This window comes from Delphinapterus leucas, chromosome 9 (genome assembly GCF_059928025.1).
Source record: "Delphinapterus leucas isolate spDelLeu-1000000601 "Yukka" chromosome 9, BTC_Dleu_Yukka2, whole genome shotgun sequence".
Classification (NCBI taxonomy): Eukaryota; Metazoa; Chordata; class Mammalia; order Artiodactyla; family Monodontidae; genus Delphinapterus; species Delphinapterus leucas.
Window position 1 is genome coordinate 41,658,872 of NC_143137.1, and position 26,761 is coordinate 41,685,632.

General features: G+C 40.1%; 1 long non-coding RNA gene across 1 annotated transcript in view; it reads right to left on the bottom strand.

The window, feature by feature from the left end:
• Window positions 1-222: 222 nt before the first annotated feature.
• Window positions 223-26,761, bottom strand: part of LOC111179655 (uncharacterized) — an 80,594-nt gene continuing 54,055 nt past the window's right edge. The window contains exons 3-5 of the long non-coding RNA XR_002645994.2: window positions 12,733-12,808; window positions 9,788-9,841; window positions 223-1,204 (exon numbers count right to left, since the gene is read on the bottom strand). This is a non-coding gene — a long non-coding RNA (uncharacterized LOC111179655). The remainder of the gene's footprint in view (window positions 1,205-9,787; window positions 9,842-12,732; window positions 12,809-26,761) is intronic.

The following is a 26,761-nucleotide window of genomic DNA, read 5'->3' on the forward strand; positions in this document are numbered from 1 at the left end:
GTGAGAGAGGCTGCAGGTCTGGGTTCATCGACTGTAGAAAGAGTCTCTGAGTGTGAGTTTATACTCTAAGCCAGAACATTAGGGAGTGGTTAGTAGTTTCATGCTGAATATGAGTAATTTCCTGGGAATCACTATTATTTACTTGGTTCAACCATTCATTTAAGTATATGGTGATGTGACAAGGTTTAGCTTTTCTACCGTTTTCTTTCTTCCAAGTTTGTATTTTCCTTTTTTTTTTTTTTTTTTTTTTTTTGCGGTACACGGGCCTCTCACTGTTGTGGCCTCTCCTGTTGCGGAGCACAGTCTCCGGACGCGCAGCGGCCATGGCTCACGGGCCCAGCCACTCCGCGGCATGTGGGATCTTCCCGGACCGCGGCACGAACCCATGTCCCCTGCATCAGCAGGCAGACTCTCAACCACTGCGCCGCCAGGGAAGCCCTGTATTTTCCATTTTTAGTATGAGGTCATCAGGTGCTAAGTTATACTCTTTGACAGTGGGAAGCAAACTCTTAATCTTAATGAAACCATTGCTTGGGAGGAATCCACCACATCATGTTTACTGCATATAGTTTCACATTAAACCCACAGCTCAATATGTATTTATTGAATGAACAAGGTTGGGTGTCTTCCTTCCAAGTATTTTTCTAGCTGCTCATGTGTTTTAATATCACATTAATGTGTTTTTAGTCGTATAAAAAAATCTCACCTATAGCCAGTGTATTTTCCCTTGGGATTCAAATTCCATGTTGATAATCTTTCTAACTCTCTGACCTATCAGTTCCTTTACCTTGAGCTCTGTGGCTCCATCTCATTCTGCCTCAGATCTCCCTTAGTGTCGCCACACCTTAGTTTTCACCATCATCCATAACGTCTCCACATTTGAGACTCTCAAACTTGAAAAGTTTCCTCTGACCACTATCTGTCTATCTCTCCTATTACCTCACTTTTTTCTGACCCATCCTTCACATTTTCAGGCCCATACCCTTTGCTCTTTCTCCATTTGCCAGCATTCCTGGCCTCTCAGGATGTCCCAAGCCACCTACCTGAGGAATCTCAGGGACAGTTCTTCCCACTGTGCTCGCCAGACCTGCAACCTAATGACTTATTTCACTCATCTTGGTTCACAACTGTCGTGTCAACCTCCAGACCTGGTTAAGCCAACCATCTGTTTCTTCTTGTTCCTTTTCTAGGCAGCTGAAGAATTCTGGAGAAAATAGACATAACCAGGTTGATTGGAGGCTCTAAAATATATTTTTCCAATATGTCTGGGAATTCAATAACCCTGGGAATTCCTTTTCTTACCTATCATCAATTCACCCTTATAATACACATAGCTGTTGTTCCAATCTTCTGTACTCCCTTTCAATTTCTACGCCTACATCCACCCTCTTTTGCTATCTACATTATGGGAAGCTGGAGAACACCGGATATGAATACTACATAAATTTCATTCTGTTCAAATTACCACCCATTCCTTTTGTCTTCCCTCCAGTCTCTGAAGACTTTTCCTGATTTCCTTCTAAGGCCAGTGTTTCCATCTCTCCTTTTCTCTCCTCCCTCCCTGGGTCCTTCTTGACTTTGATGCCCTTCCATTTTCTCCCCTTAATCTATTACCTTTCCATTTTCTGTGCATCCCCCAACCCCCCTTGATATCTACAAACCTTTCTTTCCTGGCCTAATACTCTCCCTTGATTCTAATTTCTGTTCATGCTATTTCTGTCAATCATCTTCCTCTTCATCTACCTTGGTTTCTTCTCCCTCTTGATCCTCAGCACCATCAGCCTATGGAAAGTCTTAAAGCCAAAACGACCTTCTGCTCAAATTCTGATTTCAGCAGAATTTGACAACATTGACCACCCTCTTCTTACTAGAACTCTCATCTCCACTGGAGCCCACATTACATTCTTTTGGTCCTCCTGCCTCATGGACTGCTTCTGTTTAGTTTTCTCCCAAGATTCCTAACCTGCCTCACACCTTCCCTGCCTTAAAACAAGCCCTTTAATCTGAAGATTCAGTGTTCAGTCCTCTCTACTTTAAGTCTTGACAGTCCCTTGGTAATCTCATCCTATTTTACAGCTTGATCTATCTAGCTATCCTCTTTATAAGACTGACTCCCAGCTCTGTACCTTTAGCCCTTAACTGTCTTCCCTTATTTACACCCTGTTCCTAACTATATGCTGAGCATCCCACACTGATGTATTAAGTCTGATCTAAATTAAACTCATCACTTTTCACTCCTGGGTTTTTTGTTGTTTTTTTTTTTTGCGGTATGCGGGCCTCTCACTGTTGTGGCCTCTCCCGTTGCGGAGCACAGGCTCCGGACGCACAGGCTCAGCGGCCATGGCTCACGGGCCCAGCTGCTCCGCGGCATGTGGGATCTTCCCGGACCGGCGCACAAACCTGCGTCCCCTGCATTGGCAGGCGGACTCTCAACCACTGCGCCACCAGGGAAGCCCCACTCCTGGGTTTTTGATCTTGGCTAATCAACCCAATGGGATCTCTTTCCACCATTATCTTTCAAATCCCATGGGATCTCTTTCCACCATTATCTTTCAAATCAATCTCCTCTGTTTACTACCTTTCTTCAGAAAGTCATTAATTCTTGCCTGGACCATTGCATAGCCTCCTAAATGGTCTCCTTGCTTTCAGTTTGTTTTTCCTCCATTTAGTGGAATAATAGCAAATCAACTTTGCTATTCACATGTTAAGTGCTTTTGCATTAAACAACAACAACAATAACCCTTTCCCTTTCTTTGGTTCATTTAATTGTCTTTCCCCAGTAATACCTTAAATGTTGGCTTTTCTGAACACTACTGCTAGTCATCTTCCAAAGGTGTGTCCCTTTGAGCTCAGACTTTCTTTTCCTACCCATTGCCTTCTACTGTCAAAGCCCTCCATGATTTGGTCTAAATCCATCACTCTAGCCTTATCTCCCACTAAATTCTTGCACCCTGGCGTGTGACAAGTCCAAACAGGTCCTATGCTCAGTTGCTTTTTTTAAACTATTTCCTCTGTCACTCACCCTTCCTTCCAGATCAGCTTTTGTAAGTTTACCTGGTCTTCAAAGCCTAATTCACATCATTCTCCTCCAAAATGCTCTTTCCCCACCACCAAAGTCAAAACAACAGCCTCCCCGCATTATTAAGTACTTGGTTGATATCTGGAACACAGAATTTAGCACAATTAGTTTGGCATCCAATTGTTTGTTTCTCTTCTCCATTAGACCATACACTTAGAAGAGAGGGACAGGGCTTCCCTGGTGGCACAGTGGTTGAGAGTCTGCCTGCCGACGCAGGGAACACGGGTTCGTTCCCTGAAGAATCCCACATGCCGCGAGAGGCCACAACAGTGAGAGGCCCACGTACCGCAAAAAAAAAAAAAAAGAAGAGAGGGACAGACTAAATTCATTTTTGTATCCAACCTAATGAATATAAAGTGCTCCCATAGTGAGTGCTTTATTGTTTATTGAATTCTTGAATTCTATAGAAAGAGTTGCCTTAAGTAAATTTATAGAATTAAGAATAAAATTTAGCTTATTTGGGGGAGCAAGAGTTTTATGTTTTTTTCCTCAATGATTTGGTCTTTATTGTAATATAAATTTTCCATTCATAATAGAACTTCCATAGGTGGAAATATTCAATGGGTAAAAATTCATGATTTTTATAATATCAAAACAAGTCACTGACTAGTGTAACAAATAATAACATGTTAAAAGGACAGCACAGTGTAGGTGAAAGAATATATATGCAAATATCAGGGGAGTTCCTGATTATAATGAAGAGAGATAATGCATGTAAAATGCTTACTCACTCTCTGGTATAGACTAAGCCCTCAAAAAATGTTACCCAATACTATTAAACAGCAAGTAAAGTGGCTGGAAAAAAATAATTTCCTTTTCCCCATGTAGTCTACATAGTTTTGTGTGATAGCTGATAGTAACTTTGAACTGCATTTGGTTTTAAGTCAGTCAGATATGTCTTTTTATGATCATTTCAAGAGCAAGTAACAAAGAATAAGGCATGTGAGGAGATAGCATGATGTAATTAACCACGTGCACTATTGAGGAGGACTTGGCTTCCCTCTGTACCACTTGATATTCAGTGAAATAAATAATGGTGATAATTGTCACATTCCTAACAAAGACATCTGCTAAGCCAGGCTACTCAAGCAAAGCTGTTTGCTACTGACAGCTTGCTTCAAATATGAATGTTGCCATTAAGAAAAAATAGAGTTTTTGTATTTATCACTTTGCCTAATATGTTGTGTTGGTAATGCTTCATCTGGGAACCAAAAGAAATATAGATGATAATTAAATTCAACATTCAAAATTCTGTATTTGCTTATGGGACTATTAGAAGCTCTTTAATTTTTGTTGTTGTTTTAACATATATGCAATATATCTACATGATAAAAATAAAAAATCCAACGGTTAAGAGTGGTACCAACTGAAGGGTAAAAGTCTCCATTCTCGCTACCCTCCCTCCCTCCTCTCTAGAGATTACGTTTTAAATCACACACTATGTAAAAACTGCACTAAATAATAATAAAAATCAACCAATTCTGCTTTATTTTAATATGACCTTGAATTTCAGAAAATCTCAATGTTGCATGATACCCAAAGACAAATCTTTCCATCTTTTGATTTTTCTCCATTTGTCAATTAATATTATCATAAAAAAAATCTCCACTGCAAAATGATATTTCAAGGGACCCAAAAGAATGAAAGCTTTACTCTTTATTCCCTCCCTCATCTGATGACTGATCACTAAGAAGTATCTGAAGCAGTATCACCCTTAGACCAGGATGAGAAATGTCCCTGACCCTGGTCCCCAAACTTCTGAGGACCCTACCCTTGCCTTCCTTTGAAACCTTATCCCTGGCCATGGAGTGAGATGTCTGTGTTGCTAAGGGGAATTGCCTACTCAGAGCCTGTGTGTCCTCTATCAGACCACATGTGGGGTAACCTGGACAGAGGAATTCCAAGGTCACCTGGTCCAAGCAACTTCCATGGCTTCTTTTCCACATTTATCCTCCCAAGGATGGATAAGTCACAGGCCAGAGGCTAGGGTTCAGCTCTCCTCCTCCTTCCTGTTATTATCTGCTATGGAACTCTGAAGAGTCTGAGAAATCTAAATTCAAACCTAATCTTTTAGGTTGTTATGAAGATGTCAAGATAGGAGTGTTTAAATATCTATTTAACAATTTGCTAGCTTGATTTATCACTTTAAAGTATTTAGATATAGTGGCTGTTGACCCCAGTGTATACTTTTGACCTTGACCACCTCAAATGTTAGGAGGCGGGCCTCATTTGAAGATAATGTCATTGTGAAGCTCATATAATTAAATGCCTTTCCATTCGAATTGTTTCTAAAAGTTCTTTGAAATAAAGGTAAAATGAATCTTACTCTTCCAATCACTAGTGTTTTTTTTTTCTAAATGAGAAACTTCCAATTTCAAATTATTCTGTCCCTCTATCTACCGTTAAAATACTCAGTGAAGGAATATCTTCCTAGAGGTAGAACAGAACTTGATTCTGTTAATATTTTTAAAAAATAACAAACTTTCATTATCTTGCTCTTCATTTCAAAGCTTTTCATGAATCTGCCATTCTTCCCTCTCTCCTCCTTTTTTTTCCTACCCGTGAATTGTCTTTCTTTCAATCAATGATAAGAGTTTTTCAAAACAGAAAATTTTATTTGAGCCTACCCTCACTTTACAGAAAAAGAAATTGAGGATTTTATGGAGGGGTAACATGATTTTTTAGTTAAAGTGGTTTAGGTGTTTTGGTTCGTATAAGTTTGGCAGGCTCAAATCAGTTTGATTTTTATTTTATACTTATTTTTTAAATGATTTTATAGAGATGCAGAGGGTAGAAAGATTCATCACTTGGGGAAGGGAATTCTCAGCAATAATCACATTTTACCCAGGAGTCCATCTCACCGCTCATTCACAGAGGGTCCTATAGGCAGGAGTTAACTTAATTAGTTAACTAGGTATTCCATTCACATAGTTAGCGTGTGTGTGTGTGTGTGTGTGTGTGTGTGTGTGTGTGTATTCTTCTTCCCACCCTGTTCTCCATCCACCCTGTTTTTCCTTCTCTAGCCCTGACAGGCGACCACTGTTATTAGGTATTGTGTGTGCACACATGGTTTCCTTAGACAAATACAGGTGCTTATACAACTGCTCTTTTCACTTTACAACCTTGCAGATCTTTCCTTATCAGTTCAGAAAGAGCTTCCTTTTTCTTTCTTGAATGTTTCATAGAATTATCCCATCACATGGCTATCTCATAATTTATTTTTGTTAATAACTTTCATTTCTTAAGAACAGTTTTACATTTACAAAAATATTGTGAATATAATACAGAGAATTCCCATCTATTTGTTTTCCCCTATTATTAACATTTTATTTTAGCATGGTACACTTGTTACAATTATTGAGTTAGTATTGATACATTAATATTAACTAAAGTCTATACTTTGCTCAGATTTCCTTAGTTTTACCATTTTCTGTTCCAGGAAATCATATACATTTACTCATCATGTCTCCTTAGGTTCCTCTTGGTCGTGAGAGTTTCTTAGACTTTCCTTGGTTTTGCTGACCTTGACAGCTTTGAGGAATGCCAGTCAGGTATTTTGTAAAATGTCCCTCAATTGAGATCTATATAATTTGTTTTTGTACAAGCATCTTCTGATGAATGCTTGATTTTTCCCCCAGTTGTCTGCTATTACTAACAATGCTGAAATGAGTAACAGTGCACATCAGCTACTTTACACATTGCTGGTATAAAGCAGAATAGGCATTGGGAAGCTAAAAATAAATGCATTTGTAATGTTGCACTATTGCCAAATTACCTTCCATGGGGCTATGTCACTTTATACTATATGTATAAGAGTACCTGTTTTCTGACAGCTATGCCAACAGAGCGTGTTGTAAAATGTTTGGGTTTTTGCCTGATAGGAGAAAATTGGTATCTGAGTGTGGTTTTAAAGTTCTAGTAACGTTTATAATGAATGAAGAATTATATATATATTATGGCTTATTATAATAGATTCTTTTCTTCCATTATATATATTTTTTAAATATTTTATTTATTTATTTGGTTGCTCTGGGTCTTAGTTGCAGCAGGCAGGCTCTTTAGTTGTGGCACACAAACTCTTAGCTGCAGCATGCATGTGGGATCTAGTTCTCTGACCAGGGATCGAACCCTGGGTCCCCTGCACTGGGAGTGTGGAGTCTTATACACTGCACCACCAGGGAAGTCCCTCCATTATATTTCTTACGTGTTTTTTGTGTGTATGAAAGCTATTGATTTCTGTATAATAATTTCATAAAGTAGAGGTAATTTTAGCTCAGTATCTCAGGGATGCTTGCCATGTGCCCCCATGTTAGGTCTTGTACTCATATGTTGAATCTTGTTCTCAAATGCAATAGTTGTTAACAGGTTGATTTCTATCTAGACATAATTATATACTCAAAAGAAACTGCTATTAACCATCTCAAGAGATGTCCAAGGAAGGTTACATTTCTGGCTTCTAGTAAGAATATTGTTCTGAGACTTCCCTGGTGGTCCAGTGGGTAGGACTCTGCGCTCCCAATGCAGGGGGCCCAGGTTCGAGCCCTGGTCGGGGAACTAGATCCCACATGCATGCCGCAACTAAGAAGTCCACATACTGCAACTAAAGATCCCACATGCCACACTAAAAAGATCCCGCATGCTGCAATGAAGACACGGTGCAGCCAAAAATAAATTAATAAATTTTTTTTTAAAGTTAGCTTTCCTTAAAAAAAAAAAAGAATATTGCTCTGTAGTGTGTTTCCTTTGCCATCCTGTACCGTGTTAACCTAACGTCAGCTAGGACAGGCCCTCATCCTTTCTGTGGAGGGCAGAGATCATCACCCAGGTACAGAGAAGTGACCTTAGCACTGACCTCACTTTATAAGCAAGCCACAAAAATATGGCAATAATGTCTACAATGGAGGCATCCATCCATGTTTTAGCAAATATTCTGCAAAGGAAGAGTGATATATTATAATTGCTCGAGGAAGCAAATTAATTCTGAGAGCTTCTGAAGGAAAGGATTGTTATTTACTTTTCATCTTCATGGAGAACCCTCATGTGTGTTTGGGAAGATTTTATAAAGGATCTGAATAATAATAAGCTTTTCAGACACAGGTGAAGACAAAATCATGGCTTCAAGGATGGAAGAAAATCACACTGTTCTTTTCTCCCCCTCTAATTTCTGTAATTTTCTTAGTTTAATAATTCAACAGTTTGTTGTGGGCCTACCATCTTGTTAGATACTGGTAAGAGCTCTGGAGATATAAATATGCTATTACACACTCCCTGATGCCCTACATAATTATAATTTAAGTGAAGGACACAGAATTGGAGAAAAATAATGATGAATTTATATTTTAAGTGCTATTAAAGAGGTATGCACTAAGGAGTGTTACAAGAAGTAAAAATAATTCTATAGGGGATAGAGATAGAAATGAGAGGTAATCAAGAGGAGGTAGGAGATTACAGAAAAGAAGAGATGACATTTAAGGCATGAGGATGATCAAGACAGACTGAGCTGTCTAATCTCACATAAGCCCTCACTCGATTGGTCCCTTTAGAATAGAGCCACCTTCCACAAAGAATGGTCCCTTACCTTGCGCATTTGTGTGCTGATTTTAGGTGGCAAACTGATACAACTTTAAATAAAATCTATTTACTCAGAAAATTATTCTCTTTGTCATTCTAATTGAAAACTTCTGATTAAATCAAGGAGAAAGGAGAAAGTCTGTTTGTAACTGGTATCCTTTTTTTATATCTTCTAACACTTGCATTACTTTTTCTTTTCCTTGCATTACTTTTATTTTTTAAATTATTATTTATTTATTTTTGGCTGCGTTGGGTCTTCGTTGCTGTGTGCGGGCTTTCTCTAGTTGTGGCGACCGGGGACCACTCTTCGTTGAGGTGCATAGGCTTCTCAACGTGGTGGCTTCTTTTTGTTGCGGAGCTCAGGCTCTAGGCGCGTGGGCTCAGTAGTTGTGCCTCGCGGGTGCTAGAGCGCAGGCTCAGTAGTTGTGGCACACAGGCTTAGCTGCTCTGCAGCATGTGGGATCTTCCTGGACCAGGGCTCGAACCTGTGTCCCCTGCATTGTCAGGCGGATTCTTAACCACTGCGCCACCAGGGAAGTCTCTCATCATATTTATTTTGTTTTTTTTTTGCGGTACGCGGGCCTCTCACTGCTGCGGCCTCTCCCGCTGCGGAGCACAGGCTCCGGGAGCGTAGGCTCAGCGGCCATGGCTCACGGGCCCAGCCACTCTACGGCATGTGGGATCCTCCCGGGTCGGGGCACGAACCCGCATCCCCTGCATCGGCAGGCGGACTCTCAACCACTGCGCCACCAGGGAAGCCTCCATCATATTTATTTTGAAGATTACTTTCTATTTCTGGAAAATGATTCTGGCTTTCCATTTACAGTTATGATATAAAGTTTTTAATTCATTCATTCAATTAATGTTTATTGAGTACTACCTTCAATGTGCCAGGCACTATTCAATGAACTTGTGGTACATCAGTAGAGAGAACAAAAATTCCTATCCGGAGGACCTTATAATATAGTTTACTTGCTGTCTTTTAAGTTTAAAATAAACTGGCTCAACTTTAAAGAAGCTAGTAAGTAAAGAATGATACAGGTGATCGCAGTATTGGGTACAGGAGGGAGGTAGTATAGAGGAGAAGTTAACACACACTGAGTCAAACTGCCTAAAGGTGAATCCTGGTTCGGTTACCTGTTAGTTCTGTGATGTTGAGTCACTTACTTCATTGTGCCTCAATTTCCTCCCCTATAAAACAGTGCGAGAAATCAGTAAATGTTTGGTAGATTGGTAAAAATCCTGAAATTTGTATTCAGATGACTGAGTTCGGAGAAACATTGGAATAGATCATTTAAACAATTACTTAAACAATGCAAGATCAGGGTTTATGTGTTTTTTCTCTTTTTTTTGCGGTACGCGGGCCTCTCACTGTCGTGGCCTCTCCCGTTGCGGAGCAACAGGCTCCGGACGCGCAGGCTCAGCGGCCATGGCTCACGGGCCTAGCCGCTCCGCGGCATGTGGGATCTTCCCGGACCGGGGCACGAACCCGTGTCCCCTGCATCGGCAGGCGGACTCTCAACCACTGCACCACCAGGGAAACCCAGGGTTTATGTTTTGCTTGTAACTTTTTTTATTTTGAAATAATTTGACTTATAGAAAAGTTACATAGAACAGGAGAGTTCCTGTGTACACTTGATGTTCCTTCCCCTAACATTTAACAGTTTACATGACCCACAGTATAATGATCAAAACTAAGAAATTAACATTGCTATAATACCTAATAATAGAGAATAACAATAATTAATCTACAGACTTTCTTTGGGTTACCCTGTTTTCCCTATCATCCTTTTCCATGATCCTGTCCAGGATCTCACATGTAGTTGTCAGCTCTGCTTAGTCTCCAACAATGTGAACCATTCCTCAGTCTCTCCTTGTCTTTCATGACTTTGACACTTTTGAAGAATATTAGTTAGGTTTTCTATAGAATTTGCTATTTTCTCATGATTAAATTGAGTTTTATGCATTTTTGATCAGAATTCACAGAAGTGATGTGTCCTTCTTAGGACATCATAATCCAGGAGTTCATGATATTGGTATCTTATACCAGTGATGTTAACTCTCATCACTTGGTTAAGGTGCTATTTGCCAGGTTTCTCCACTGTTTTTACCTTTATAATTAATAAATATTTGGGGGAGACACTTTAAGATTATGAAAATACCCTGTTTCTATTCCACTGATTTTATTATCCACTGATGGATCTTGCCTGCAACAAATATTACTGTGGTGTTCTGTGTTCAGTATTTTCCTCATTTCTTCCACATTTATTAATTGGAATTTTTATGTAAGGTAGACTGTCTCTTCACTCCTATTTATTTTAAAATTTATTAATATCAGTAAGATTCATGGATATTTATTTATTCTATGGAGTATAATCCAATCCTATTGTTATTTATTTCTTGCTCAAATTGTTTCATCTTTGGTCACTGAAAGTCCTTTCTAGTTGGCCCCTATGTCTTTTTGATATGCTGCCATTGCTTTTTTGTTTTTTGTTTTTTTGCAGTACGCGGGCCTTTCCCTGTTGTGGCCTCTCTGATTGCGGAGCGCAGGCTCCGGCCGCGCAGGCTCAGCGGCCATGGCTCACGGGCCCAGCCGCTCCGCGGCATGTGGGATCTCCCTGAACCCGTGTCCCCTGCATCAGCAGGCGGACTCTCAACCACTGCGCCACCAAGGAAGCCCCTGCCATTGGTTTTTGAGTACTTCCTTACTTTTCTTGGCATCAAAAGATGCTCCAGAATCACTTTATTTTCCCTGCCCCACCCCCGGAGTTAACAACTTCTCCAAAAAAAGAACTTAAATCAAATCAAATCTTACAGTATAAATACTAAACATAGAAAAAAATTAACAACATAAAAAATTAGGGCTTTCCTGGTGGTGCAGTGGTTGGGAGTCCGCCTGCCAATGTGGGGGGTGCGGGTTCGTGCCCCGGTCTGGGAGGGTCCCGCGTGACGCGGAGCGGCTGGGCCCGTGGGCTGTGACCGCTGAGCCTGCGCGTCCGGAGCCTGTGCTCCGCAGCGGGAGAGGCCGCGGCAGTGAGAGGCCTGCCTACCACAAAAAGAAAAAATTAATTAATTAATTTTCATTAAAAACTTTAGTTTTTTTAAATTAAAAAATAAGACAAGGTGGCATCATTTTTTTAAAAATATTTATTTATTTATTTATGGCTGCATTGTTGCTGCGCTAGGGCTTTCTCTAGTTGTGATGAGCGGGGGCTACTCTTCGTTGCAGTGCATGGGCTTCTCAGTGTGGTGGCTTCTCTTGTGTGGAGCACGGGCTCTAGGCACATGGGCTTCAGTAGTTGTGGCACACAGGCTCAGTAGTTGTGGCTCGCAGGCTTAGTTACTCCGTGGCATGTGGGATCTTCCCAGACCAGGGATCTAACCTGTGTCCCCTGCATTGGTAGGCAGATTCTTAACCACTGCGCCACCAGGGAAGTCTCATGGCATCATTTTGTGTCCCTTAGAATTTGGCTGCTACTTGAATTACAGTTTTCCTCTCAGGCCTAGGTTGAGAGTATTCATCAGATGCGCACAATATTATATCATGGAGCAGTGGAGGGGTATTATATTCAGGGTGAATAATACTAAAATTCACAGCATAAAGATTAAGAGCATACACTCTAGAGTCAGATTGGCTGGGCTCAAATTCTAATTCAACCCCTTACTAGCCATATGACATTAGGCACGTTACTTAACTTCTGTGTGTCTTAGTTTCTTCATGTGTAAAAATGAGGTTAATAATGGTACTTAAAGTGTTTAGAAGAGTTCTTGGCACATAATAAGCATAAAATTTTACCACCAATTTATAGTGCTCTTTAAATCTTACCAAGGACTTTCAATTATATTAGCTCATTTTTATCACCAATAGCACTAGGTGTATTCCTATTTCAAACTTACAGATAAAGAAGCTGAGGCTTAGAAAGGTTAAGTAATTTTGCAGGATCATCATCTTTAAAGCGATAAAAACAAGACTCAAACTTCAGTCATCCAGCTGCAAACTCTAGGTAGGAATGTAAGCACCAACTGTGGAAAGTAGAACATTAAAAAAACTAATAGGACAAAATTCTGTATTAACAAATTACCTGAGAACTCGTAGTGCTGAAGTCAGACTTCAGTGAGGTCTTTTCCTGAGTCTATCTGGATTTCTTCTCTTTCTTTCTTTAAAAAAAAAAAAAAAAAAAAATATATATATATATATATATATTTATTTAGACTGCGCCGGGTCTTAGTTGCATGGGATCTTCGTTGTGGCATGCAGGATCTTTAGTTGCAGCATGCGGGATCTTTTTTTTTCGTTGCAGCATGTGGACTTTAGTTGTGGCATGCATGTGAGATCTAGTTCCCTGACCAGGGATTGAACCTGGGCCCCTTACATTGGGAGCACAGAGTCTTACCCACTGCACCACCAAGAAAGTCCTTATCTGGATTTCTTAACCTGGTTTATGACATCAGCTTTAAAAAAATTTTTAAAATCCTGATTTATTTATGCAAAATTGTGTATATGTGTATTTTTTTTTCTGGGAAAACTTTTCACATGTTTCATCAAATTCTCTAAGGAATTTGTAAACCCCAAAAGGTTAAGAACTTTGCCTGGACCGCCTGAATTTTCTGACAACCTACTTACGTGGAGTGGTTATGTTTACTTGACGCCATATTGGGGCAACTCACATCCTGATGGGAAGATAACTAAAATTTTTTCATATCTCTTTTTACACTTTTTATCATGGTAATTTTCATACATTCACAAAAGTGCAATTTCTATATACCCATCACTCAGCTTCAAAAATGTTTAACACAGGGCTTCCCTGGTGGCGCAGTGGTTGAGAGTCCGTCTGCCGATACAGGAGACGCAAGTTCGTGCCCCAGTCCGGGAAGATTCCACATGCCGCGGAGCGGCTAGGCCCGTGAGCCATGGCCGCTGAGCCTGCGCGTCGGGTGCCTGTGCTCTGCAACAGGAGAGCCCGCGTACAGCAAAAAAAAAAAAAAAAAAAAATGTTTAACTTAGAGTCAATCTTGTTTTACTAATAATCCTCAAACACACACATTCCCCTCTTGATTATTTTAACAAAACCCCACTTCATTTCATCTGAAAATATTCTAGGTTGTCATATAACTAAATCTCAATATAATCCCAGTATACCACAGAGAACCAATTGTAAAGTCTATTATTATTATTTTTTTAACAAATTTATTTTAATTAATTAATTTATTTATTTTTGCTGTGTTGGGTCTTCGTTTCTGTGCTAGGGCTTTCTCTAGTTGTGGCAAGCGGGGGCCACTCTTCATCGTGATGTGCGGGCCTCTCACTATCGCGGCCTCTCTTGTTGCGGAGCACAAGCTCCAGACGCGCAGGCTCAGTAGCTGTGACGCACGGGCTTAGTTGCTCCGCGGCATGTGGGATCCTCCCAGACCAGGGCTCGAACCCGTGTCCCCTGCATTAGCAGGCAGATTCTCAACCACTGCGCCACCAGGGAAGCCCTAAAGTCTATGATTTATTCAATTATTTATTCATTCAACAGAATTTTATGAAGTACCTAATATTGTACATTGCAAGGTACTAGAGAAGAAAGGTATCACATCACATGTTACTTTTTGAAGTCCTAAGATTTGGGCCTTTAGATGCCCTCGAAAAATAGCTCAAGGCCAAAATAGCTCAAGGCCAATTCATCCTTGATTTCTAACCGTCTCTCTGCAACCCCTCCTCCCTATCAATCCATTTGTAAGTCCAATCAGCTGCATTTCCAAAATGTATACCAAATTTCTCCCTGTCTATTCATCTCAGTTGCTTTATCTTAGCCCTAGCCACCGCTGGCTTTCTGCTGCACTCTGAAGAGTCTTCTAACTGGTTTTCACGTTTCCGCTCTTGTCTCTCTATATTCCATTACCTGCTCAGGGAGATATGAACAGAAGCATTGAAGACAACATAAATGTCCATCAGCCAAAGAATGGATAAATTATGGTATTTTAATATAAAAGAATACTAAACAGTTGTTTAAAATAAATGAATAAGAACTCCATATGAATGAATAAATCTCAAAAAAATACAACAGAGGGGAAAAAGAGCAAGTTGCAGAATAGGTACAGTATGGTACCATTCATATAAAGTTTAAAAACATGCAATATCAATTATACCTTAATTTAAAAAAGCAAAGCAGTGTTACACATATTGTTTATGGACATTTATGCGTGTGTGTGAGTGTGAGTGTGTGTGTGTGTGTGTGTGTGGTAAAAGCACAAAAACATGAATGAATATTATAAACATAAAATTCAGAATAGGAGTTACCTTTAAAGAGGGAGGGGAGGGACTTCCCTGGTGGTCCAGTGGTAAAAAATCCACCTTACAATGCAGGGGATGCGGGTTTGATCCCTGGTCAGGGAACTAAGATCCCACATGCTGCAGGGCAACTAAGCCCGTGTGCCGCAACTACCGAGCTGGTGTGCCTCAACTAGACCCTGCGTGCCGCAAACCACAGAGCCGACGCGCTCAGGAGCCTGCACGCCGCAGCTAGAGAAGAGAAAAAACCCACACACCACAACTAGGGAGAAGCCCACACGTGGCAAAGAGAGATCCCACATGCCTCAACGAAGATCCTGCGTGCCGCAACTAGGACCCCATGCAGCCAAAAATAAATAAAATGAATAAATAAATAATAAATAAATCTTTAAAAAAAAGAAAAAAGAGGGAGGGGAATAGGATTGAGAAGGGTACCATGGGGATTTCACTGAATCTAATTTCTTGCAGTATCCATATGCTTGTTATCTATACAGTTTTGGATACCTGAAATATTTTATAATTAAAAAAACACAAAAATCATATCAAGGTCACATAAAATTCTCCAATGACTTTTCATTATTCCTTAAAAGAAATCCAAACTTCTTACCAAGGTACAGCAATAGGTCCTATATGATCTGGCTCCTTACTGACTCCCCAACCTCCTCTCTTCCCCGCTCCCCATCAATCACCATGTTTTGGCCTCACTGAATTTGTTTCTATTCCTTGAAGAAGTCAAGTTTGTTCTGACCTCAGGACCTTTGGTACTAGCTCTTACCTCTACCCTTAGAACATTCTCCTGTGTGTTCACCCATTTGGATTCTCATCATTTAGGTCTCAGCTCAAGCAAGCCTTTGTTTGACCATCCTATTTAAAATGGTCCCCACCTATTCTGTTTTTCTCTACACATCATCCTTTCATTCCCTTAACAGCACTCATTACCCTTCAAGGTCTCTTGTTTATGTATTTACTGAATGATTTCTACTGGAATGTAAGCTCCTTGTCTGTCTTTCCTACTGCTATAGCCCTAGGCCATTACAACAGTGCCTCATGCATAGGAAGCACTTGATAAATTTTTGTTGAATGAGCAAATTATTCTTATACTGAATAACCAGAAAAATCTCCTAACCTTCTGTTTGTAAAGGAATAGAGCCTAGAAACTAAAGTACTTTTTTGGGGGGGTTTCTTTTCCAGCTGTTAAAGGTTTTCTTTACTATGATTTGCATAAAAGGGTAATAAATCAAAATTTGTATTTTGATGATAGGCACTGGTATCAGCTCCTTTTCATTGTCTCTAATGTGGACAATAAAATTGGGTGATGTAATAAGTCAATCTGTACTTTGCTGTACTGTCATGTACCTATTGCTAAGCCTTGTTGCTTTATCTTATACATTCTCTACAATGCTAATCTGGAAGCATATGGTTAAACCATCAGTTCCTTCCTAGAATGTAGGAGTAAACTCAAGGGCATTTTGTCACGTTTCTATTTGTCATAACTAGAATTAGGAATAATTATTGACATTGTAAAATGTTCTTAAAACATGCGAGCCTTAGTGAATTCAACTTTTATCTGGAGTGTCCCCTGATTAGCACTGACTTCTCTAAGGAGAGGCTCTGCCCTTCGGAGCTTGCACTGAGATAACACAGTCTTAGTATGCGTAGCTCACTTAATTAATTTTCCTCTGGAAGTTACTTCAAATTTTCATTTTTAATAAAGGTATTTTTATAAAGGTATTTTTTTTTCACTTTTGAATGTATGCTGCATTGACTTCATCACTTAATTCAATAGCAATTCAAAAAATCTTCCAAGGTTGATAGGTTTAATATTTGGATTAAAGATAAACATATATGCTTTTCTTCTTTCTGGCTAGGTCTAGCTCTCCAGCTAAGATACAGAGCATATGTCTTACATTAGAGAATCTTATCAGGCTCAGAAGATGTACTCCCATTTCCTGTTCATACCACGCTTACATGCTGTGGAGCTAAATTATAATCATAGCTGCTATGCTATTTTTAAAACGCACTTACAATTTGAGCTCCTGGCTCCCTTTTGGAACCATGACCATACTGCCACTTTCTCCTCACAGGCGCTATTTTATAGTAGTTGTGTGGCTGAAATAAGAAATATCTTTATGCTAACATCCTTCTGGAAACCAATAAACCTTGCTAACTTGATGGGAAGTTTAGTCGGTGAATGAGATGTACAAAAAGTTTCTTTGAAAATTGAATAAAGGGATTTGATGTCTAAGTTGCATTTATTTGTTTAACAGAGAGAGGTGGGGGAAAAGTTGATCTGACAAGGTAATGAAAAAACAACAACTTTGTTTTACAATTATACAGCAACCTCGACATATCCTTTAAACCAAGTAAAAGCAGAGATTTGGCATTTATCTGTTACCTATTTAATCTGGAAAAAAAAGTACCTTGTAAAGTGGAGTTTGCTTATTTATTGTTGGTGGGAGTTGGTATTGGCCAGTTTTTTTTGGCTTTCTTGAAATATCTGACTTGCTGCTTACAGCTAATTAGCTATATAATTCTGTGCTGGGTAGGTTCAACCATAACCCGTTATTGGTTTTCATATGTAAAAGTTTGGGGATAAATAATGTTTAGAAAAGTCCTCCTCCTGGTTTCATAATTCAATTTAGAGATAGAGTGCTCAAAGGGGAGAGAGAGGAGATTGAAGTTACACCTAGGAAAGAAACTTGCATTTATTTATTAATATTTTCATTTGACAGAAATTTTTATCACTTGGAGTATAAACGGGCACAGATAAAAGGATGGGTCAGCAAGCCATAGAATAAGTCTCTTTCAACTGTTTCCCTGGAGAAGAGTTCCTGAAGTAGTTCTTCATATGTTACAACTCTAACGTTCCTCTTCAGAGCCCTAATTTTGGCATCAAGACGTTGGATCATTTGGGTTCAAACATCTGTTGTTTCTGGATGGCTTTAAAATTCCATTGCAAGTTCAAAAATGCTCAAATTGCAAAGCATGTCCTTATGAGAAGTATCTACTTGGTGTATGTTTGCCTTCTCTCTCACGAATCTTCCAGGAACACTGCATTTGGGCCTACAATTTCTGCTCTGTTTCTCTACGTGTAGCAGTAACATGAAGTGTTTCTTTTATTCAGATCCCAGCTTCAAAGATTCAATTTTGGGCATGAAGTGCCTTTCCTTGCTAAGTTTATTTTTTATGTGTTTGGAATGCACTGGAATGTATGTAAATACTTTTCAAAGTCAGGACTTATGTTTTTTTCACTCTTGTACTTGCCATTGCCTGACTGCTCCCTACCAATTTCTGTTAGAACTTTGCAAGTTCTAGCAAGATTTTTTTGGAGAAAGATAATTGCAATCAGATAACCCTTAAAGGGCAAATGTAGTATAAACAAACTTCTTTTTCTGAGAAATAGTTGCATTATAGCTTTTTTTTCTTTTACCATTCCATGAAGCATCCCAACTAAGAGATATGATTGTAAGTGGAAAATGAATTAGAAGAATAAATGTTCTCATCTTGAAAAAATAGAGTTTTTGATGAACATATATTGAAGAAGGTCTAGTTCTTACGATTCTCTCACCAAGCTACTGAACTCCCTAGCTCTGTATTCTTCCAAAACTTTTGAGTATGTTTTAAAGTCACAATGGATAGACATTTATGAAAAGTATAATTTTGGTGGGGAAGACCACTCCATTGCAATTTGACTGGGATTTAGAATCACTTAAACACTGTTGGAGTTTAGGCAACCCTTTAAAAATGAGTCTTGGCATTGATTTCCTACACCCAATCATGTATCTAAATAAAACAATTTGGGAGATATTTTCTTTTGTATACAAACTTTGTGTTTTCTCCCTCAACCTGATAATGGTCATAAATTAATACAGCGTGTACTATCTTAAGAACTACAGTGTATTAAGTAAATGATTTATAGCAAAACAAAATAAACCAAGGAAAGGTCTCAGCCTTCAAGGGCTCTCCAGTGTTAGTAGTTAATTCTCGAATTCTCAGCCTCTGTGCTCTTTCGATGGTAGCAGCCACCCCTCCAGTATTAAGGGTTGACTGCCATGTGGGTCATTAACTCTAATCTTTCCTTGGCCCTTTGACTTCTTTATCTCCAGATGCACAAAACAAGTTTTAAACCCACCCTGGCCATTGACTTTCTGGACTTTCACCCCCTCAGTCTTAGCTCTGCTTTCCACAGAAGTAATTGTGATGTTTGGAAGGCTGCCCATCTTAGAGAATGCTCTGTGGTTTCCTCTTTACTCCAAGTTCTTTTTTTTTTTTTTTAAGAGCGTCACACACAAATTAAAGATTTTCTCTTTTAAAGAAATCATTACTACTCCTTATCCATTGGACAGAGAGGGTAATATTAGGTTGCATTCTGTCCTTTGTTGTTATACTTGTAAACATTTAAAAAATCTTTGCTACTGGATTCCAAGTTCCTTGCTGGGCTGTTTTCATCTCTGTCAAGGATGGCCTAGTGCTTGTCACTGAGAACAGAAGGGTTGAGACATGAAGCCCTGACATGAGGTGCACCTGTATTAGAGAGCTGGCTCTGCCAAGTACCAGTAAGAGACAGTTGGGCTATTGTTTAGCCCCTGTAACACTTGGTTAAATAAGATAATGTATGCAAACCACTTAGCATGTGTTTTGTACACAGTCATTACCGAAATGTTAGCTATTAGAAGCATGTATATATGTGTTAAAGCAAAGGAAGACGTGCCACTGCTGCTTGGATAATCTTTTGATCTTCACAATTTCTGGAGCATGCAGAGTGCCTCTACAGGAGAACCCAAGCAAATCTCTGATGCAAATTATTTATATTGATAGCATATGTTCATACAAACTAGTTGATAAACTCTAAGTGGCAGCCATTTCTAAACACTGCTTCTGAAGTTAAAAATTGCTGTTTTCAAGTCCCAGTGACAAAATGCATGGACAGCCCCAGCCCACGCAGAGTCTGTGAGTCTGGGATGTGCTCAGCAGCTGGGCAGTGACCTGAGGCAATGACCTAGTGGCTGGAGTCGCAGATTCCACGCTCAGCCTTTGAATCTGGGCTTGGCAAGCTTCTCTGGCAATGAAACTTCTCTAAATAGTGGACCCCTTGGAGAATGTGAAGAAAGCCAACCATAGATAAACATATGTGGTGAGAGAGAGAGGTGAGAGAGAGAGAGAGAGAGAGAGAGAATAGAAACAGACAGATACAGAAATTGAGAAAAAAAAAAAAAGAGAGAAGGAAGAGAGGATTCAAAAAGCCAGAGTACAAGTAAGAACCAGAGAGAGGCAATAAGATGCCAGACTCTGGATTCAAACAGACTTGGTTTTATTTTTTTTGTTTTTTAATTAATTTATTTTATTTATTTATTTTTGACTGCATTGGGTCTTCGTTGTTGCGAGCGGGCTTTCTCTAGTTGTGGAGATCGGGGGTAACTCTTCGTTGCAGTGCGCAGGCTTCTCATTGCAGTGGCTTGTCCTATTGCGGAGCACGGGTTCTAGGTGCACGGGCTTCAGTAGTTGTGGCGCATGGGCTTAGCTGCTCCGCGGTATGTGGGATCTTCCCGGACCAGGGCTCAAACCCATGTCCCCTGCATTGGCAGGTGGATTTTTAACCACTGCGCCACCGGGGAAGCCCCCAGACTTGGTTTTAAATCTTCATTTTCAAGCTGTGTGATTCTGGACAAGTTACATAACTTCTCTTAGTTTCTGTATTTATAAAAAGGAGCAAAAAGGAACGCCCACCTCAGAAGGTTTTTGTGAAGATTAAATGAGATAATACATTTAAAAGCATGTAGCCCAGTGAATGGACTATTTTATAACTTTCTCACTTCATAACATATTGAAGACTTTTCCTCATATATGGTATTTGTGTTTATTTGTTTACTTAGATATTTGTTTTATTAGAAAAGTGCATCGGGCTTCCCTGGTGGCACAGTGGTTGAGAATCCGCCTGCCAATGCAGGGGACACGGGTTCGAGCCCTGGTGTGGGAAGATTCCACATGCCGTGGAGCAACTAAGCCCGTGCGTCACAGCTACTGAAGCCCGCGTGCCTAGATCCGGTGCTCCGCAAAAAGAGAAGCCACAGCAATGAGAAGCCCACGCACTGCAATGAAGAGTAGCCCCTGCTCGCCACAACTAGAGAAAAGCCGACGCGCAGCAACAAAGACCCAATGCAGCCGAAAATAAATAAATAAATAAATTTATTTTAAAAAGAAGAAAAGAAAAGGGCATCGCTAGAACCAAATGCATGTGGTCCCATGTCCATCTGGAGAGATTCTTATTGCTGTTTTTGCAGGGACAATTACAGAGAAATGATGCTGGGGGCTTTTATTTTCTCTCTTCTAAAGGGGCATGACTGTACCATTTTAAGAAATATTGATTTAGTGGTTCAAATGCCCAAGTGGGAGTCACAAGGCATCCACTCACTTATTCTTTCACTTGACCAGAGTTCACTAGGGCGAAGCCAAGTTCCGAGTTACGTGGGCCTTGGGGTGTATGGAGTGGAGGTGGGCACACAGTGGGGAACTAAATAGAGGCTCTGCCCTGACTGAGTCCAAGGATTTTCCTCCTTGCTGTACCCCTCTGATGGGCAGGAAGAAGTTTCTCTTGTTGTGCCAGGGTGTAATGCCAGGGCTTCCCAAGTTGTTATACAGTCAGAGGGGAAAGAGATAAAAAAGGAGCCCTAAAGTAGATTGTAGGCTGCACTTCTGCTCCATCTGTCCCATTTACATATCATTCTATTCTGACTTTGACTCACTGACCCATGCTGGTCTGAGCACCTTACACTTCAGTTCTCACATCTGTAAAATGGAATGATGGTGATTGTTAATTCCCTTCCTTCAGGGACTGTTACAAATTGTAAAATTAACAAGTTATACTTGGAAAGCATTTTAACCTCTCAATTGAAAAGCAGAGAAGTAGTTCAAGGTATAGTTTATATATTCATTGCATTTAATAATTTCCTTGCAGATTATGTTCTTCAAAATGGGCATGGATGTTTTCAATTTAATAATTCAACCCAACTATATTTATTGAACACCTATTACAAAAAAGATAGAAAAGTCATTAAGACTCCATCTTTGCCCCTCAGTTGGTAAATTGAACTACTTTCCGATTTTACTTGTGTAGTCTCAAAGGGACCTATTTATCTAATTGCATATAAATTTAACATTCATATCGCTAACTGGATCCTTACATATTCTCCCACGTACACCCCACAAAGAGGTTAGAAAGACATTTGATACTTAGCACCTGATGATTTTCGTCTATTAAAGGCTTCTGAAAAACAATGTATATCAACAGGAAGGGGGAATCTTCATTTATCCTATTTGCTAGCTAATAAACAGAGTGAAACAGGAGAGGGAGAAAGGAATGTGCGTAGAGGTCTGTTGACACTTGGAGAGCTACTGTCATCCGCAACGACTCAGTAATTTCTCACATTCTTCCTTCTCCTCTTCTATAGGCTTAATTACTCAAGGCTTTGCTGGGATTTGAAGCTTATCCTGTTATTTAAAGATCGAAATCAGGATATGAGAAATAAACACAGGGCATCATGTTTACTTTCAGCCTCAGTCTCTAGTAGGGTTTTAACTGTTTAACTAAAGATAGTCTCCAATTCGATTTCACTAGTGTACTCCAAATCTCCATGTAAGGTTACAGACCTATTTTAGCTGGATCCATTTTCTTCTGGGCAGATAAGCTAAGATTGCAACATCAGAAGCAGTTCAACCAATCATTATGTATAAACCTCAGCCCATTTATATAATGCAATCCTTCTGGTAGTAATGACACAAAAGATGCAAATAAGCAAGATCACAAGCCTGTCAAAGTCCCAAATCATTTGTGGCAACAGGGCCACAAAACCTCTCTCTCCTTGGAAGTAAAATAGTTGCTCTAATGGTAACCAAATGCCCTCCTTCAGGACAGTATTTCAAGAAGGTAGAGTGTACATGTATTATACAAATGTATACAGTCTCTTTAGGAGATAATAATAAATATCATGCTGGGAAGCTGGAACACAAAAAGACTGAGTACTGTCTAGAAGATCATTCTACAAATCTCAGGAAAAGCAGTAAGTGTCCAGGCCTGTGATCCTTTGTCCAGGCCATGAGATAGCACAGCCCATGTGAAAAAAGGACCAGCTAGTTTTACAGCATAACATGGTATTTTATTTCACCATAGTAGACTGCTGGGAAATCTCTGGAGGCCTGGCAGCTGCGTCTTGTCTTTAATATGAAGCCTCAGGATGGGGGGAGAGAAAGAGAGAGAGACTCATAATTTACAAGAGGCACAGCCATAAGAAAGCCATTCTGAGCAACTGAACCAGACACAGAGGGGGAGCTGCTATTCCATCCCTAAGTCAAGAATGCTTTTTGTCTTTCCTTCTCTCCTTATCGGCTGTGTCCTCATGAAAAGATCATTTATGGATGGTGGAATGAGTGCATTAGAGCCAGCTTCTGTTCTTTGCTTTTTTTCCCCCATTGCTGCTGTCCTGTAAAACAGCCCCTTTGTTAAAGGCTGAAAGAGCAGATGCAGCTCAGATACTATCGTAAATAAATTGGGGAGGGAGTATTTTATCTTGAATTGGTCTAACACCATTTTTGTGTTGAAAGTAGTTCTACTGCTGATCCAAATATTCTAGAAAGTTGAGAGACCCACAGCAAAGTAGTATTTTACATGTATCTCTTTAAAATGATGTAAGGTATGGGAAGAATTAATATGTCAATTAAATAATACATAGAAGAAATGGACACAAAATGGCATCATGGGGTGGAGTGAATAAGGGAGGCCTTGTGGAAGAGGTAGGATTAATAGAAAGCACTGGATAAAGTATGAGTGAAGGCATAGGGCTAGGCATGGACTTAGTGGGCATAAAAGTAAGAAGACTGTTTATTTATTAGTTTCATAGAATTAGAAGTAGGTAGAAGGAAAAGGTGCACAGGTTCGGTAGAAACTAAAAACTAGGCTTAATGTTTTAGACTGTTTAAGTAATCAGTTAGTTGCTATCCATGTTCATATTTGGGAAAAATGTTTTAGATATAGATGACAAAAGGAAAATCATTTACAATCCCACCAGTCGTAAAGATGGTGAACATTCTGGTGCATTTTCTTTCACAAACTTTCTTTGCAAATGTATTATCTTAGTTTAGATTCCCCAGAGGCAGATCCTGATACAAGGATTCAAGTACAACTAGTTTATTTAGGAGGTGATTCCAGAAAACACCATTAGGGGAGGGGAAGTAGTAAGACAGGGAAGGAAAAGAAGCCAAAAAAAGGGTCTTATTCTCAGATGAATCAGTTGGAGCACAGTCATGCTGGGGAACTCAGAGTTGTCTCACTGAGGGATAAGGAAGCTAGAGTATTTATCCACTAACTCCTGTCAGTTGAGAGTTGATATAGGGAGCGTTCATTCTCCAAATGAATCTCTCTGGGCCAGAAAAAGAATTCTAAGCAGAGAGTTGCAGGTATCTGCAACCAAGAGCACTCAGTATGTAGTGGGGACATGGGTGCTACATAAATATACACAAATTATATTTTTATTTATAAAAGCTTTCTGTGCATCAGGTATTATACTACATATTTTACTTGTATTAACTCATATAATTCTCATAGAAGTCCTGCAAGTTAGGTGCTACTCTTATCCCCTGAGGCTTAGATACTGGGATTAGAGGCTGGTAGAAGAAAATATGAGATTCATACTCCCAGAGGTTAAATACCTGAAGTCACAAAGAGATGATATACTTTCCAAAAGAGGTTTAATGACAGCTTTATTCATCTAGCTCCTCCCTCCTACACATTTTCTCCTCTTCCTGTCAATAAAGCGTTTTTCCCTTGCAATTGTAAAAGTCTCTGTTTTCAGAGACATTTATTGGAAAACAAAACAAAACCCTGAGACACACAGGATCTGTAACGGATACCTGTCAATTGTGTCTGTTTAGCATCTCCTCCCCCATTTTCTTCCGGTACAGCATATTATTTCATTTGGGAGAAACGATCCACTCCTTCTTATCGTTTTAATGGGCTGCCAAACCAGTCTTCAGCCTGGTGAGCCTGAGATCCAGACTTGGCCAACCATAGTTTCCATATATTTACTTGGCCACAGGGATCGGCTAGAAATGTGTTTGTGCATCAAGCTGAGCCAATTAGGGTCTTTCCCTGGGGCTTTACTTCAAGCTTTGGGAGAAGGAAGCTGATATCACTAGACTGAGATGATATAATCAGTAATTGTCTGAACCATGCTCTTCTTCCCACAGCAAGGTGGAGCAAGCTCATCTGTAGTAGGAGAGAATGTAAACAGAGCAGAGACGTGAAGTGAGAGCACAGAGAGAGAGAGAGAGAGACAGACAGACAGACAGAAAAAGAGAGGTACAGAAACAGGCAGAAAATCTGACTGCATTGCTAAGTCCCTGTAGTCCCCTGAGGTCTACTCCTCCTGGACTTCCTATTGCATGAACCAAAAAAAAAAAATAAACTGATAAACAATAATCGTACTCCTTCCTTCCATCCTTCTTTCTTTCATCCTTGTTTACTTATTTATTTGTTTGCCTATAGCTGATTTGACTTGGGTTTCTGTTTCTTGCAACCAGATTCTTGACTAACTCAGGACCAAGTGCATTCTGACCAGGAAGTATGTTTGTGGCCCTTAAGTTATACATTGGTGTAGGAGAGCAGGGGGTGGAGAGAATCAAATTATGATAGGACAGGCATGACCTTTTCCCATCGTTCACAACTTTATTTGCTTCCATGATTCTCAGGTCAATTCCAACTCTCTGAGGCGTGAAGGAGGCCCCTACCTTCAGGAAGTATTCAATTGCAATAGCAACATGGAGCACGCTTTCCTATGGACTGCTGCCTTTGCCTGCAGCTATTGATGGCATTCGTCAATAGAAAGCTAACGATTGGGACTGCCTAGTTTCTCCTTCCTACTCTTGAAACTCAAGGACATGGAGAACTCTGCTTCTATGGGACACAGACTGACGGTTCTGTGAATTCTAACCCTGGCTTAAGCAGTCTTTGATTTGTGTGAGTGATCCTCCAAAGATTCAGCAGATCTAAGATCTCAACCTGCTTTTACTAATCTGGAAGCTATGACATGCTTGAAATAATAGCTGCCATTTATTAAGCATTTACCGTATGCAGGCACCGTGCACGTGGGCTTTGAGTAGGCCATCGTAATGTAATCCTTGCAGAATTCTGCCAAGTAGGGATTATCAGCCCCTTTTACAGATGAAGAAACTGAAATTCAGAGAGGTTAACAGCCAACGGCCCCACAAACCCAGGTCTGTAAGACTGAAAGCTTCCCTTACCCCTCCACATACTCTAGTGCCTAAGCCCTGGAGTAAAGGCCTAATAGCCTTCCTCGCTTACAGAGTTTTAGATTTAACACCTTCACTTTTAGAATACACAACAAGGCTAGAAATTTAATCCTAAACTTCCAAGCACAACCTTTAGAAAGGCTCTCTGACCCTTTGCCATTGGTTAACTGTGTGGTCCTTAAACTGGGTTTGGAGACGCCTACTGGGTGGATTTGTGTATCAACTCAGCTAAACTGAAACTAGGGCCTCCTCTTGCTTACATAGCCCCAGGTTACTGTGGGCTTCACGAGACATTTTGCGTGAGCTGGGAAGGCAAAAGTGAAGCAGTGGAGCAGCATAACTCGTTTTGCACGTGGAAGGCTGGTGTAGGCACAGGTGCTGTTGCAGCTCATTCATGCTGTCGCTGACCCGCTGGCTCGCGTTGGGATGGAAGAGCAGCCGGTCCTGCAGCTTCTCCAACCTCTCTGACTCCTGGACCAGATATGTGTTTAGTTCCCTGATGAAGGACCCCAGCTTCTCCTACAGATTACCGCATC